Raw genomic sequence first — 15961 nt, 5'->3', positions numbered from 1 at the left:
ATGACTGAACAACTGAACTGAACTGAACAGGGTAGTGTCTAAGATTGCAGGTAATAATTGGAGGTAATATTCCTAGACATTACCAGCTCATGAGGAGGCCTGTTACCAGCTCATGAGGAGACAGTTGATGTACTCTCAAAGGAGCTGACCAGTCTTAGGATCAGTGATTAGGACTCTGCCCAGTGGTTAGTTTTGCTGGTCAGGGCCTGAGTTCGATCCTACAAGCTGTCCAGTGTGGCCAAAAAAAAAAAAAAAAAATCCTAATTCAAAGAAGTTGAAAGGCCAAGGTCAGGACTTTGAACCAGGGAAATTCAGCTGTTTCTGAAAGCTGGGCTAAGTTTAACTTGAAAATTCCATTCATCCTTTCTACTTTGCCTGAAGTTTGGGGGTGGTGAGGAATTTGGGGTAAGCAGTAATGTCTTCTTATAGAACTCTTTGATGATCATCTCAGGAATACAGGGTAGGGGGGAGGTCCTCATCACTAGAGCATCAGATGGGGACCCCTCTAGTAGGAAACACAAAATTGAATGGTTCATTCTGATGCTCTTCAACAAGGAAAGGTTTCAACAAATCTGGAAACAAACATGCTCCCAAAGCCAAAAACAAACAAAAACAGCAGAACATATTCATACTCCATTAAAAGGGATAATTGTATTACATTCATTGGGAGGTTTTCAAATGGGCCTTGAGGTCTTGATTCCCAGGCATGCCCCACCTTTACTGTTTTGCCAAGATTATGTTGTTGGCAGCTGAGGTATGCACTAGAGCAGGGTTCAATAAACTATAGCCCGCAGGCCAATTCTAGCCCATGGATTTTTTTTTTTTTTTGTAAATAAGTTTTTGCTGGAACACAATCATGCCTATTTGTTTATGTACCGTCTATCACTGCTTTTGCACCCCAACGGCAGAGCTGAAGAGTTGCCACAGACTCTGTGTCCCACAGAGCCTAAAACATTGACTGTTCGGCCCCGTACAGAAAAAGTTTATTGATTGCTGGTCTAAGGTACCATTATGATGGGCCGTTTGGGTCATATTGTAAGTTCCCCAACCTGGCCACTTTAATTCCAGGCTGTTCTTGGAGAGGTTGTGCCATTTTGTAAAATATGCACAAGAACCTGGGTTACAATGAGAATCCTACAAAGAGTGGGCCTTCAGCCTTATGGAGAAGTAACTTGGACTGAGATGACCCCACGTAAGTTAGTAACAGTTGGCCAAGAGTCACTTCTACACCTCCCATCTTGGGCTCCCAACCAGAGTGTAACTATCTTCAGCTGCATTCTTCAGCAAAAGGGGTTTTGGAGATTTTGTCTCCCAAATCTACCCTCTGGGACACAAAGTCAGGGTGGAGGAAAATGGAGCCTGTAGCATTCTGAGATGGGCAGCCAAGCTATAGTTCATCCTCTTAAAGGTCACCAACCAAGCAAAGCCTTAAACTTGTTCACCCGTGGGACTAGTTTTGGCTGTGGACTCATTGGTACTCATCTGCTGACAATTCTATGGCCATTCTCTCCCCTTACAGACAAATAAAGTTTATGACAAAGCAGTACAAGACAGGGGTGAGATTAGAGGGCTTTCTAAATTGTTAGATGTTATCAACGGAAAACCACTGCTCAATTAGAAAAAGTTGTGATAAAGTAAAACTGACTTTCATTGATCTAGAGCAGCAATACTACACTGACAGTTCTTAAATAACACTTTGTTAGGAGAAATGAATGCATTTTATTTTACTCCTCTTTGCGGGGTTGCAGAAGTTCTTACAGCAGGATATCAGACTAGGACATGCTTAGATTGGCTAGTTTCCTAAGGCAAGGATCAGTATATAAAAGGCAAAGTTCTAATTTAAAAAAGGAAGCCTTGTACTAGTCACCAGGCTTTCTGCTGTTGTTACTGCACAACCGATGGGCACTTCTGGTTCTCACTCCCAGTCATTCTGTGGTGATGATGGCCGTCACTCATTGAACCAGACAATGTAGATGATTTATCCTTGTGTACCCTGTACCAGGGGCTTCCCTGGTGGCTCAGATAGTAAGGAATCTGCCTGCAATGCGGGAGACTTGGGTTCGATCCCTGGGTTGGGAAGATCCCCTGGAGGAAAGCATGGCAACCCACTCCAGTATTCTTGCCTGGAGAATCCCCACCGACAGAGGAGCCTGGCGGGCTATAGTCCATGGGGTCGCAAAGAGTCAGACACAACTGAGCATGCACAGATTCTAAATGCATATTATGCTTAAAACTAAGAGCTTAAAAAAGATGAAGGTGACTTCTCTGGGTTCCAGTGATTAAGACTCCACACCTCCACTGTAGGGGGCATGGATTTGATCCCTGATTAGGGAATTAAGATTCCATAAGCCACACAGCATGACTAAACAAACAACAACAACAAAAAACAAACAAACAAACCCCAAAAAATGATGAAGGTGTATAGCATCTTCTTTCTGTCCCACTCCATCCATCGCCACCCAATAAAGTCTATTTTCAAGGGGAAGGAGTTACGAATCCAGAGGGCCTGTGTCTGAAATGCCATACTGCTGCTGCCGCTGCTGCGCCGCTTCAGTCGTGTCCGACTCTGTGCGATCCCATAGACGGCAGCCAACCAGGCTTCCCCTCCCTGGGATTCTCCAGGCAAGAACACTGGAGTGGGTTGCCATTTCCTTCTCCAATGCATGAAAGTGAAAAGTGAAAGTGAAGTCGCTCAGTCGTGTCCGACTCTTAGCGACCCCATGAACTGCAGCCTACCAGGCTTCTCCACCCATGGGATGTTCTAGGTCAAAGTACTGGAGTGGGGTGCCATTGCCATACTACTGGTCCCTAAGACAGAGGTTCCCAGGTTCTGAATACCCCACCCAGCCTTGCACATACTGCAAGGCACACTTTGGTCTTGCATCATGAAAGTAACAGACTGGAAATAAAGAGGTTTTAGAACCAGATAGACCCCAGCACTGCTACTTACTGACTGTGGGGCATTGGGCAAGTCCCTTCATCTCTCCAAGCTCCTATTCCCTTATCTTCAAACAGAAAAGTAGCACATGCTGTTTGTTGTCTACCCCTAAAATCATTCCTTCCTGCCTCTTTCTTCCCATTACCACTGAGTGACTTCTTAGCCTCTCAAGTTGCTAGATTGTGTGTGGCCCTTCAAAATGGGAGGACACTTGTGTTCGTGGCTGGCACACTGTTGTCCTGACTCTGGACAACTGGAAGGAGAAAGAGGCCCTGGGTGGTCTCTCCTGAGGGGCTTGAGAGGTTCAACTCTTTCCATTAGGATTGAGAGATGAGAGAGCTTTTTCCAGGCTGCAGGGCAAGTCCCAAAGGGGGTCAGGCCTATTGGATCCAACTGCTGGTTGTTCATTAGTGCCTTCCCATATCATTTTCAATAAATATTCATTCAATGCCTACGAATGCCAGGGACACCACTGTGTGCTGGGGACGCAGTGGTAAACAAGACAGACAGGATCCTTGCCTATCAAATGGCCACAGCGGTTCAAATGACCACAGACTTTCCAGCTTCCCAACTTCCTAAATCACTGTGAGCATAATTGTGAGCATATTTCCACCTCTGCATTTTGAAATCCATCCATAACCCAAGGACTCTCCCAGGGCCCCGGGCTTGAGGTTGCTCAAGATGAACTGTTTTCCAGGAAAGTGAATATTTATTGAGCATCTTCCACTTGTAAGACTTGGGTCTATAAACATGAGGCCTGTTTTCATACCTCAGGGAGCTTAATTCTGGGGTGGTTGCTGCTGCTGCTGCTAAGTCGCTTCAGTCATGTCCGACTCTGTGCAACCCCATAGACGGCAGCCCACCAGGGTCCCCCGTCCCTGGGATTCTCCAGGCAAGAACACTGGAGTGGTTGCCATTTCCTTCTCCAGTGCATGAAAGTGAAAAGTGAAAGTGAAGTTGCTCAGTCATGTCTGACTCTTCTCGACCCATGGACTGAAGCCTACCAGGCTCCTCCGCCCATGGGATTCTCCAGGCAAGAGTACTGGAGTGGGGTGCCATTTTTGGTACAGGACAAATATTTGATCTGAGTAACACAAGTTATCATGCCTGAAGGAACCATAGGGAAAGTCCAGAGCAGCTGAGTCAGTTTTGGGGATGAGGTGACCCTAAAGGTGGTAGGATTCGATCAGGCAGAAAAGGATAGGAGATGGCCCACGAGAATAACTTAAGGGGCAATGTCCAAATGGGGGAAAGGCAAGCTGAGGATGGGGACGGGAAATGAATTGGCCCAAAGACCTGGTTTGCAGCCTGAGAGAAGACCTTAAATACGAAGCCGAAGAATTTGGACTGCATCCTATGGGCAAAGGGACATTTCAGGTCAGGAAGGTGCGCTGCGAAACGATTACTTTGACATCTGTGAGGGAGATGATTAAGAGGGTGGAGACCCTGGAAGCAGCAAATTGAGGCCTGAGCAGCTTTGGACCTTTCAGAGAGGGGCTCACACCCTCTGGGTTTTATTTCTGGCTCAGTCATTCTGCTAAGATTGTGCAAATCCTGCTGTGGAAGACTACTGGTTGCCTCCCAATATCCACTTCCCTCTCTCACCTTTCTAACAAAATCTTGAGTTTGTCTGGGGCAGCAAAATCTCTTGTTAAAAATGTTCAGTTCCTCCAAATCTAGCTAAACATGTCCATACTCCTGGCCAATGAGGCATAGAAAGAATTTACAGTGAGGCTTCTGGAAAGGTTTTGTTTTCTTGATAAAAAGACATTGATCTGGCCAGTACAAATTTTTTCTTTACCCACTTCTTCCAGCCTGGAACTCAGTTATGATGTCTGGAAGTGGTACAGTCATTAATGACCATGAGGATAAAAGCTCTAAATGAAGGATGGCAGAGAAGGAAGATAGCAGGAGTCTTGACTCTTAATGACTCTCTTGAATAGCTGTATCACTCTGAATTGCCTATCTCCAGATTTCCTATTACATAAGAAAAATAACTGTTTAATTTGTTGAAGGTTTATTTTAAGCAGCCAAACTTATTTCCTAACTGGTATACGTGGCTAACCCTGAATGCCTCACTTTCTCCTTTTCAGTCTCACAGCCTGGCGCAGAAATGGATTACCCGTTTGCCATGTGCTTTTCAGGAGCTGCCCACAACTGAAGAGGCCCTCGGTCTATGTTGCCCCCTTGGTCCCAACTCTCTCAGCCATGCAGGGCCTCCCTAGCTTGCCCAGATCCTTCAGAGACCAGAAGGCAAGGCCAGCTGGGACAACCCCAGGAGACCAGATCTCCAGCTGGGAATCCAAACCTAGAGCCCTAGACCAAAAGTCAGAAGTCCTCGGATGCTGGACCACCTCTACGACTAATCAGGACATGACCGTGACCCCATCACTGCCAATTCCCTTGGGCCTCAGTCACTTTGTCTTTGGAATGTGGGGGCTGAGTTAGGTCAAAGTTTTCGAAGTACACATCATTAATTTGCATTTAATTGTAAATAATAGAGAGTTTCCCAGGCAGGGCTAGTGGTAAAGAACCTGCCTGCCAATGCAGGAGACACGTTTCGATCCCTGGGTCAGGAAGATCCCCTGGTGGAAGTCGTGGCAACCCACTCCAGTATTCTTGCCAGGAGAATCCCATGGACAGAGGAGCCTGATGTACTACAGTCCATACGGTCACAAAGACTCAGACACAACAGAAGCAATTTAGCACATACACAAAAAATTATAAAAGCAAGCAAAGAAACAACAAAAATCAAAAACCAAAAGGTAGTGCATTCCATCAGGCTTAAACAATAAAGTTATCATCTGATAAAGTCCAAAGACAGGACCACTTATGTTTGGTATGGTCAGCTGCCCACCAATGTCATCAGGCTCCCTGCAGTTCTCTGTGGATTAGCTCTGTCCTTGAACTGGCTTCCTTCAGGGGCACCGGATGGCTACCGCAGTACCAGACATCACGACCAGGCACTCCCCTAGCCAAGAATGAAGAGGAATGTATTTCTTGTGTTTGATTTTTAGGAGCAAGAAGCTTTTCCCACAGGGCCCTATCAGACCTCATGGGTCAAAAGTGTCTCTTTCCAGCCAGTCACTGAAAAGGAAAGGGGCATGGCCATCTGATCTGAATGTATTCTGGAGAGCAACCATGACCAGGACAGAAAGGAAGCCCTCTTTTCTAAAAAAAAAAAAAAAAAAAGACATGACCCCGTGACACAGAGCAGATAAAAGTTGAGTCCCTTGGACTGAAGTTAGCGGTGGGGAGAAGGCTGGCTCCCCTTGCTTCTGTCCTCAGACTCCCAGTCCTGGAGCTGAAGCTCCTAACACCAGTTTGAAAGCCACTGGGCTTGATCTCATAGGGAGCTTTCCATTCCAACACCCTATGTGTGTTTGCTTCTAAAATTAATGGCTCTGGCAGAATGAGGTCAATATGAGAGGGAAAACTACCCATATCCCCTGAGGTCACCCTGAGGACGGACAGTCAAAGAGCCTGGGGGGCTTCTAGCCTGGTTACAGCTAGGAAAACTGTACACATTTTTCTATACATTCACCATAGTGACCCATGTTCATACAATCTGTTCCTCTTTGAGGGCACACACAGTCTTACCCAGTCTGAGAAGCTGTCCAGTAAGTAGTGTAAGGCCCAGATGGCTCCACACTAGAATCACAGGTGGGGAAACCGAGGCACCAGACAAAGAGGTCTTGGCTCCCAAAGCCAGGGTCTGGAAGAGCCTAGCTGGAACCATATACTGCCAATTCGGCCTAAGGATGAGTAACGTTCCTGGGAAACTGGGAATACCAGGAAAAAGACACAGGTCTGATGGCTCCTGATCACAGGCTTGCTGGCAGGGTGCCTTAGGTCCCTCAACCTCTCTGCTCCCCACTCCCCTCATCTATAGAATGCACCACTTCAGGGTCACTGGGAGGACTTGGGGGAGTCCTGTGAAGGGTTGTTTAAAAGAGCTGTGGGGTCTTCCGGCCTGAGACTGCAGACAGCTAGGGGAGGACCTGCTCTGTTTCCCTCCTCCAGACTGTACGTGAAGGAAGACTGGTCCCGAACCCCAGACTGCCGCCCTGCGCCTGGCCACCGCCTCCTCCCGGAGGCCCTGGCAGTCTCTGGTCCAGCCCCTCCCCCACTCCCTAGGGGCAGGCGGCTGCTAATGGCCCTCCCCACAAGCTGCTTCATTAAGGATTTGTTCTGTGAGCTGCAATCAAAATAAACAGACCAGCCTGAAAGCCAGGGAACTAAAAACCAATTAAGAGGGAATGGAGATGGAAGGGAGGGGGGGTGGGCAGGAGGGGAAAAGAGGCCGGGGCTTTCCAAAGACTCAGTTCCCATGGCAGCCAGCTTCCAAAATAGTCTGGGAATGAAAAATAATGAAAACCACAGTGGAGAGAAAAGCGATCCTGGCAGGAGAGTCCTGACCTCGGGATTGGCTAAATCCCCTTTCTCCTGGCTCCCAGAGGGCGGCTTGGTGGGTCAGAACACCGGTGACCCTTCCTTCCCCCATCCACCCTCAAGGTTGTGAGTGGTGCAAACCCTCTGCGGGGCCTGCCGCCAAGGCCCCAGCGTGAAGGAGCCCATGCCCTGCTTTCCGCATGGGGAAACCATGATGGAGAAATGGGGCAGGGTAGGAACAAGACTGAAAAGAGAAGTTCAGAGCACCATGAAGTCCGCCAGCCTGGTTTCAGAGGGCTTCCTGGAGGAAGTGACATTCAGACTGAGATCTGAAGTAAGAGCTGGCCATGAAATGAAGAGCCGGAAGAGCACCTCCGGAAGACAGAAGGGGAATCCCAAAGGCTTGGGAGTGGAGGAGCAGGAGAAAGACCAGAAGTCTGGTGGGGCTGATAAATATTGAGTTAGGTGTGCTGTGTGCCAAGCTGAGTGCTGTTTTATGCCCTGAAACCTGAGAGGCAAGAACCCCGGCAGGCTAGGACTCCCAGGTGTTATGGAAAGGCAGTGGAGCCAGGACCCCACCCACACCTGCAGATGTTACACATACCTGCTTGCCCTCTGCCTGAGCCGGGCCTCCCAGGGAGCACCCCCCAGCCCCCGCCATGACCTGCCCACCCCCCCCCACCCGGGTGACAGGGGAGCCCAGCCTGGCGTTTCTAGCATCATCTCCTAATGATATCTCCAAGGAGGCCCCACAGCCCACCAGGACGCATCACCAGAGGCATCGCCGTTTAACCATCTCCAGACCCCCTTGTGGTCTGGTTTCTGTTTCACTGGTGAGGCAACAGGAAAGCTGAGATCCTATTAAGCTAACTTGCAGATGCCAAAAAGGAATAACGGCCAAAATTAAATTAACCCTTTCACTCTCCCTCGTCCACCCTCGCTTCCTGAGCCACAGAAATAAGAGCCCTGAACGTATTACCATCAAGGGATGCAACACCTCAGCCTCAGGGGGCGGGTTTCCAGATCCAGAGGGGACACCTGGCCTCCCCAGCAGCTCTGACGGGTCGGGAGCCTGTTCTGCAGGGGCCTAAGCAGCATGGTGATGACCGGCAGTGCCCTGCCCACCAGCACTTACTCACTGGAAGGCCTCCTAGTCGGGAAGCAGGACAGGAAGAGGTGAGGTGAAGGCTGCAGGGTCCAGTGGCAGCTTGTAGGCTCTGACTTCTCAGTCTCTTTTGAAGAAGCCAAGCCGGCGCCAAGTGGGAGCCCAGTGCAAACGGGATGCATCTGAGAAGGTGAAGCACAGCCACCCGCTCCCAACTCAGAGTCCTCTGAAGTCTCTAAGCAGAACAAGGGGAACATGGGCCAAAGAACTGAATGTCCGGAAAGCTACCCTTGAGCAGGGTCCCTGTCCTGTCCTCATGATGAATGAAGCAGAGATTTTGTAATCAGAGCCCCCCAGGTATCAACCCTAGTCCCATCACCTGGTAGCTGTGCGATCCCGGGCAAATTACTCCTCTCTGAGCCTCAGTCTCCTCAACAGTAAATGGGCACAATAACACTGACCCCATAGGGAGGGCCTCTGGAAGGGTGACAAAGGTCCCAGAGTGCCCAGTGCAAGCCGGGCAGGAGTAAGAACTCACTAGTATTCTTTCCCCCTCCCAGGCTTCAGCAGCATCAATTGTATTAATAAAATGGGGTTCCAGCTCTCCCAGGTTAAGTGTGCAAAACACTTGGAAAACTGCAAAGGCCTATGGATTCGTGCAAAGGATGTCTGTTTGAAGAAGATGCTGAGTTACTCCTTTCCAGCCTCCACTACCCTCAGCATTTCTCTCATCTGACACCTGCCGTAAGGCCTTCCCTACCCTGCACGGACTCTTCCTGGGTGGGCTTGAGGAGTCTCTGTCAAATTAACAAAGTTAAATGGACATTTATGGGGCAAATCTGAGAAACTCACAGCAAGTATAAAAAACTGGAATTATGATGCACCCCCACTCCCTGGGTCCCCCACTTACTGTTCTTTTTAAATTGGGTTATGGTTGCTTTCCAACGTTGTGTTAGTTTCTCCAGTACAAAAAAGTGATTCAGCTATATGTGTACATATATCCCCTCCCTCTTGGACTCCTTCTCACCCCCCACCCTATCCATCTAGGTCACCACAGAGCACTGAGCTGAGCTCCCCGAGCTATATACAGTAGGTTCCCCCTAGCTATCTATTTTATAGTTGAAGGAAATGAGGCCCAGGCACAGAAGGTGACCTTCTTGAAGTCATGGATGGTAGATGCCTGGGTTTGGAACCCCAGGGCTGTCCCACTCCGAGGCCAGTGCTCCTGCCAAACCCATCGCCCTAGTTCATCAGCCTAAGGGGCTGAACAGGGTCAGCATGAGGAGCTTCCTGAGACCTGGGGTAGGTCCCTCCTCCTGTGGGTGCTGAGAGTGGTCACCCCTCCACACTGGGAGACAAAAGGAGCCCACATGTGATGGGAAGAGCAGCCTGCCCAGGAGGCGGTGACACTCAGACCCGGGTTGGAATCTGTGCTCAGCTGTGCAAACTTGCTCAGCCCTCCACTTCCCTGGCCATCTCAGCAGCACATCCATAAATCCAGGAAGAATGCTCGCCCCATCTCACGGGCTGTCAGGAGATTAGAATGAGATGACTGACAGGTGTTGAAAACCAGCAAACCCTGTTGTCATTCGTAATTAGCACACTCGGTATTTGTTTGTGTTTCTAAGCAGCAGATTCGCTAAGTAGGTTAAACAGTGTCTCACTCCCCAGTCCTTGGGCCTCCCCATCCTGTTCACACTATCCTGCTTTGTGCACCAACAGGGAGAAGGTGAACCCATGTCGGTGTCAGAATATCTTCGGTGAAGAGTTACTGAGCGTCGGAAGTTCATCTCACATGCTGTCTGTGCTAGCCCTGAGACAGACAAGAGAAGCAAGGGTGGCAGGTATTTCCTCCTTTTGACTCTCATAAGTGAATAAGCAGACATATTAGATCAATGCCCACCTGACACGTTTGTGGGGCACTTACACGTGTGTCAGGCACGGCACTCACCTTTACAGACAGAATCCTAGGAGCACCGCATCTGAGCTCTTGAGATGGAGCAGTGACTGACTTATTTCTTCCCTTCTTTCCTCCTTTCCTTCCTTCTGGCCCTCGGATTTCTGCCTTTGATTCCCAAAGCCATATTTCCAGGCAGTCCCAGGGCCGTCAGAGGAGGAGCACTGCTGGCCTCAGGGTCTCTGTCGTGGGCAGGCAGTAAGGGCCCAGCCAACTGAGGGGACTGAGGGGACATGGCCCAGTCAGAGCAGCAAAGAGAACAGAGCAAGGGCAGAGATCTTGGGCTCAGAGAAGGCATTTGCTTGGAGATTTGGGGCATCGGCTAGAGCAGGGAAGCCCTTCTGCCGGGATGTCCAAGAGGGAATGTTTCCCAACCAGCCCCCCAGGTTGACACCTCGAAAGCTAATGCCCGAGGCTCCCACAACAAGACCCAGGGCATCACAGGCGCACAGTCAAGGAACATCAAATCAAACTAACCAGGCAGTCAGATGAAATGCACCTTCCTCCCACATCTAAGGAAAGCAGGGAAGCCCCCAGACAGGTAGGCAGGGTCTTGAGGAAGAAGCAGGGAGTGAGAGAGAGAGCCCAGAGCAGCTGAGAGGGGATCTCTGGCCCTGGGAAGCTAGATTCAGGGACTGGGGAGAAGTCCCTCATCCTGGGCTCTAGGTGGCTGCACTTCCGTGTCCCTGGGGGCCACAGAGAGATACGCCCAGCCACTAGGCTCAAAGTCCTGTGCTTTTCACGGATCATCCATTCAGCCCTCACAGCCAAGTCCATGAGGTAGGAATCATCATACCCAGTTTAAATTAAAGAACCTGCAGCTTAGAGAGGTTGAATAACTCACTCTGAGTCACAGCATCCTAGTCAGGGTCATCTGGCCACAAAGAACCTACGCACTTACTGTTTGACAGGATACAATTATTAATCAGTGATTGCTTCAGGCCTCCCAACCAGCGCTGTCCTGCTAAGGGGGCCCCGGCTGGCCCACTTCTTCGACTCTCCTTCCCACCTTTGAAGACATCTTTGCCAAGAAAGGTGGTTCTCTGGGCCTTTGACAAGCAGAATTAGAAGTAAAAGGACAAGGGAGAGAAATATCCAAGAGGCACTGATATCTCTAAGGTGGAGGTCTGGGGAGAGGAGAAAGCTGTGCCCTGGGGAGGCACAGAAGCAGAGAGAGAAACAGACAAGTGGGCTCAGGAGTATTGACTTTCGTGACTGAGAAATCTAAGGATGGAACTGAAGTTCTAATGACATCATATTTGGCTTCTCTGTTCTCTTGAACCAGCACCACTGAGACTGGATCCCATGAATCACAGATGTGGGAGCGATTCAGTTGTAAGGAGACAGGAGAAAAGAGAACTGAGATGGAGGCAAGGTGGAGCCCAGCTTCCCCTCCCAGCATCTCTGTTTTCCTCTGTGTGGTGGTCTTCTCTGTGAACGCACTCGTTTACTATCGTTCACTTTTAGTTTCTGCTCCGATTCGACTCTGGTGAGCACACAGCCCACCGTGGCCACCTGCCGCATCTCCTCATTCCTTCTCTAGAATGATGCCAGTTCTGTTTGAGTTCCCACTGTGAACAGTCTCATAATACTCATGTTTCCTGGTTCAAAAGCCATTTTCCCACAATTAGGTCTCTTTTTGGAGGTTTCGTTTATCTTTAAAAAGCTTAACCTTAAGCCATTCCTGCTCAAAGCTAGGGCCTGTGAATCGCTAGAACTGTATGTTGACACTTCAAGAATTCACAAATAAAAATGATTTATTGAAGAGTCTCAACTTAGTAGGAAATAAGCACAAAAACAGTTCTATATGTTTTCTCTTCCCCTATCTATACTATGACAAGTTCCTTTGCTCATTGGTTAAAGGTTCCTGTAACTGTAACTTGCTGCTAAGTCGCTTCAGTTGTGTCCGACTCTGTGCAACCCCATAGACGGCAGTCCACCAGGCTCCCCCATCCCTGGGATTCTCCAGGCAAGAACACTGGAGTGGGCTGCCATTTCCTTCTCCAATGACTATAACTTAGTCCAACCCATTCATTTCAGTCTCCTTGAGTTCCCAGGACGTGCTGGTTCTGTTCATCAAGACCCACTTCTGTCACTGGTCTGCTGCTTCTCCTCCCTTTCCCAGGAGAGGCCAGAGCTGTAGCCACAGTTACTTGTGATGGAAAAGGGATGTGAACTGGTCTCCAAACACTTTCCCCCACCTCCTCCTAGGTTGAGGTCATCGGGTGTTTGGGACAAAAAGGAAGGAGAGGGGACATAACTTCTAAGTCAGGCTGAAATCCTCTCCAGGTTGGTTGTCTCTGCTAATTATTTAGTGAAGCTGAATGACCTCCGTGCCCCCGATGCGGCAGGCATCCTCGCGCTGGCCCTCTCATGGGATGCACACCTGGGCTCTTCAGAAGGCCCTGCAAGAAGCAAAGGGCCATTTGTTGCTGGTACTTCTCACTCAACAGACAAGCTGCTGGTGGGGTGGGGAGGGTGGGAAGGAGGGGTTGGGGAAGGGGGAGGAAGTAGAAGGAAGGGAGAAAGGGGAAGGCAGGAGTGGGTAACAGGAAAGAACTCAAGTCCAGGTGTCTTATCTGGCATCCACTAAACCCACCGGAAACTCAGGACCCCAAAAGCGGGAGAGCGGCTGCTCCTTCTCCACTCTACCAGCTCTCTCATGTCCTCCTCTGTCCTATTCATGGCACACAGGAGCACACCAGAAAGTCCCTTCTCTCATTTCGTGAGCCCCTTCAAAATATAAAAAGGCTTTTACAAGGAGAAATTAATATAACATTGTAAATCAACTATACTTCAGTTGAAAAAAAAGAACGGATCTCTTGGTATCTACCTTCTTTGGCTTTAAGGAAGAGGGAGGACTCCTTTTCCCTCTCCAACAAAAAGGAAAGAATAGCCTCTCTTTCTCTCTCTTTTTTTATATTTATTTATTTATTTGGAAAAGGAAATGGCAACCCACTCCAGTATTCTTTCCTGGAGAATTCCATGGACAGAGGAGCCCAGCAGGCTACAATCCATGGACTCAAAAGAGTCAGACACGACTTAGTGACCAAACCACCACCACCACGATTTATTTGGCTGTGTTGTGTCTTAGTTGTGGCACGTGGGCTTGTGCCCTGAGGCATGTGGGATCTTAATTCCCTTACCAGGGATCGAACACGAGTTCAAACATGCCTGCACTGCAAGACAGATTCTTAACCACTGGACCACCACAGAAGTCCCAAAAATAACCTCTCTTAGGACAGCTGTGTACTCCCCCAAAGGATACCAACATCCAGCTTTCTCCCAGTCTTCTTCTATCGATCAAGGGGGTGGGACTTCCATCCAGGGGCCCAGGCAACTGCAGGCAGTTCCATTTGTACAAGGCGAACTTCCTGCATCCAGGAAGTGGCACATGAGACAAGACTGCCAACCAAGTGTGCAGAGCAGATGGCTCTACCCAAGGAGGTATGTGCTGAATCCCGTTGGCATTGTAAACTGGCAGGCCAATTATTTGTTTCTGTCTGGACAGAATGTGCCTTCGTGAGGGGCTGTGGATAACTGTGATCACATGAAACTGTCAGACAAGCTCATCTGGACAACCTAGGGGCAGGTCAGAGTGAATTATCGTGCTTCCCAGTACTTCTGAAGAAAGGCAGCTTTACGTCTTTTAAGTACAGTAATGGAAACCAGGTGTGACCAGGAGCGGTCCTTGGGGAACTGCTTCAAGAACCAGCTAAGAATGAGTTGTAGCTAGCAAAGTGGTCTTTAAACGTGAATGATGTGATTTCAAATGTCTTGTTTGAATGTCTCTCCTAATATGGTTTTCTCACTGTCTTATAGTACTTCCATGAAGAAAGGTTGGCTAAGCAAAGGTTAACTACTTCCAAGCAACATCCAAATTATTCCAAATCTCAGATGACCACCTTCCCACAAAGATGTTTGCCTGAGTTGGCAGCTCAGGGGGAAGCTTGTGTTTCACAGCAGGAAGAGGAGTTTAGCCAAAATTTCCACATGAGACAACCAAGATCCCAGCCCTAACCCATTTCAGAGTAAGTACCTCCAGACTTAGGTGCTCAGTAATATGGGGTGAACTTAGCTGAGTTGAAATATCAAGGGGAGAGAGAGGGAAAGCTGAAAGCTCCTCTATAGGACCAGACCTGTACCACATTTTAAAAAAAGGCATTGAAATGATGAATCATTCAATTCAGTGAATACAGTGTATCTGATTCCTTTGGGGCAGGGTGGGGGGATGCTCTGATAAACAAGCCATGGTCCATGTCCTCCAGGAAAATTGAGTCTTGTAGTTGAGAAGGGACATTCAGACTAACAATGGCACAAGGCAAAGTAAAGGAAATGCAACAGGTCAAAAATAAACAGCATGCCACAGTGGGGCAGGAGAACCTCAAAAGGCCCTAGGAAGCAACCTTTTGAGGTCAACTTTAAGCTAAATTAAATATATTTATCAGATCAGATCAGTCACTCAGTTGTGTCCGACTCTTTTTGACCCCATGAATCGCAGCACGCCAGGCCTCCCTGTCCATCACCAACTCCCAGAGTTCACTCAGACTCATGTCCATCGAGTTAGTGATGCCATCCAGCCATCTCATCCTCTGTCGTCCCCTTCTCCTCCTGCCCACAATCCCTCCCAGCATCAGGGTCTTTTCCAATGAGTCAACTCTTCGCATATATACACACACTAATAATATACACATAAATGAGCACAATTATTTGAAGACTAGTTTGGCAATGTATCCTGTGGTTGAGAATATGCATGCCATCACCCAGCAATTACACATCTAGATGGATATGGTAGAAAATTCTCCCCCATGAACTAGAGGTGACACAGACACTCTATGCCATGTTCTATGTCGTATCAAAAACCTAGAAATGACCTAAATGTCCACTATTGGATAAAAAGATAAATAAATGAAGGTACCTTCACATAATGGAATACTATACAGAGGTTGAAGTAAATGCTCCAGAGATTCATGTGCCAACATGGAACAATCTAGAAAATTTTGTTCAAAGCATTTAAGGGTATCTCTGGCCAATCATTAGTTAGTCACTGGCTGATCCAGCAGAGACTTCAATGGCTACACATATAGGAAATACGGCTTTTACAGAGTTAGTCCAGCAGAGTCACTAAGCAAGCCAAAAGCAACAGCAAACCCTTCAAGGAGAGGAGAATCTGATTTCCAGACTTGCCGTATTAGATCATCTATGCCTATATACATCATAGCCAAATTGACAAAAGACAAGAAGAGAATCTTGAACACAGCAAGAGAAAAAACAAACTCATCATATACAAGAGACTGTCAATCAAGAATTCTCTATCCAGCAGGACTATCCTTCAGAAATGAAGGAGAAATTAAGACACTCCCAGATAAACAAAACAGCAGAAGTCACAAAAAATGTACATGAGCCAACCTAGCCAGAGATTAAGTTGGATGTTTTTAATCTAGCTATCTGCTATTTACAAGAGACACACTAAAATATATGGACCCAGAAAGTGTGAAGTAAATGGATAATTCAAAATATACCAGAAACAATAATTACTAAAAGAAAGCTGGTATAGCAATATCAATAT

At 48.2% G+C, this 15961-nt stretch overlaps 1 long non-coding RNA gene across 1 annotated transcript in view; it reads right to left on the bottom strand.

Annotated features, from left to right (window-relative positions):
- Positions 1-15961, bottom strand: part of LOC139185754 (uncharacterized) — a 95668-nt gene that overhangs the window by 55409 nt on the left and 24298 nt on the right. The window contains exon 1 of the long non-coding RNA XR_011569227.1: positions 8310-15961. This exon is cut by the window's right edge and continues 24298 nt beyond it. This is a non-coding gene — a long non-coding RNA (uncharacterized lncRNA). The remainder of the gene's footprint in view (positions 1-8309) is intronic.

Source organism: Bos indicus, chromosome 11, assembly GCF_029378745.1.
Source record: "Bos indicus isolate NIAB-ARS_2022 breed Sahiwal x Tharparkar chromosome 11, NIAB-ARS_B.indTharparkar_mat_pri_1.0, whole genome shotgun sequence".
Lineage (NCBI taxonomy): Eukaryota > Metazoa > Chordata > Mammalia > Artiodactyla > Bovidae > Bos > Bos indicus.
Note: the sequence above shows the minus strand (reverse complement) of the source record. Positions and strands in the feature narration are given on the sequence as shown.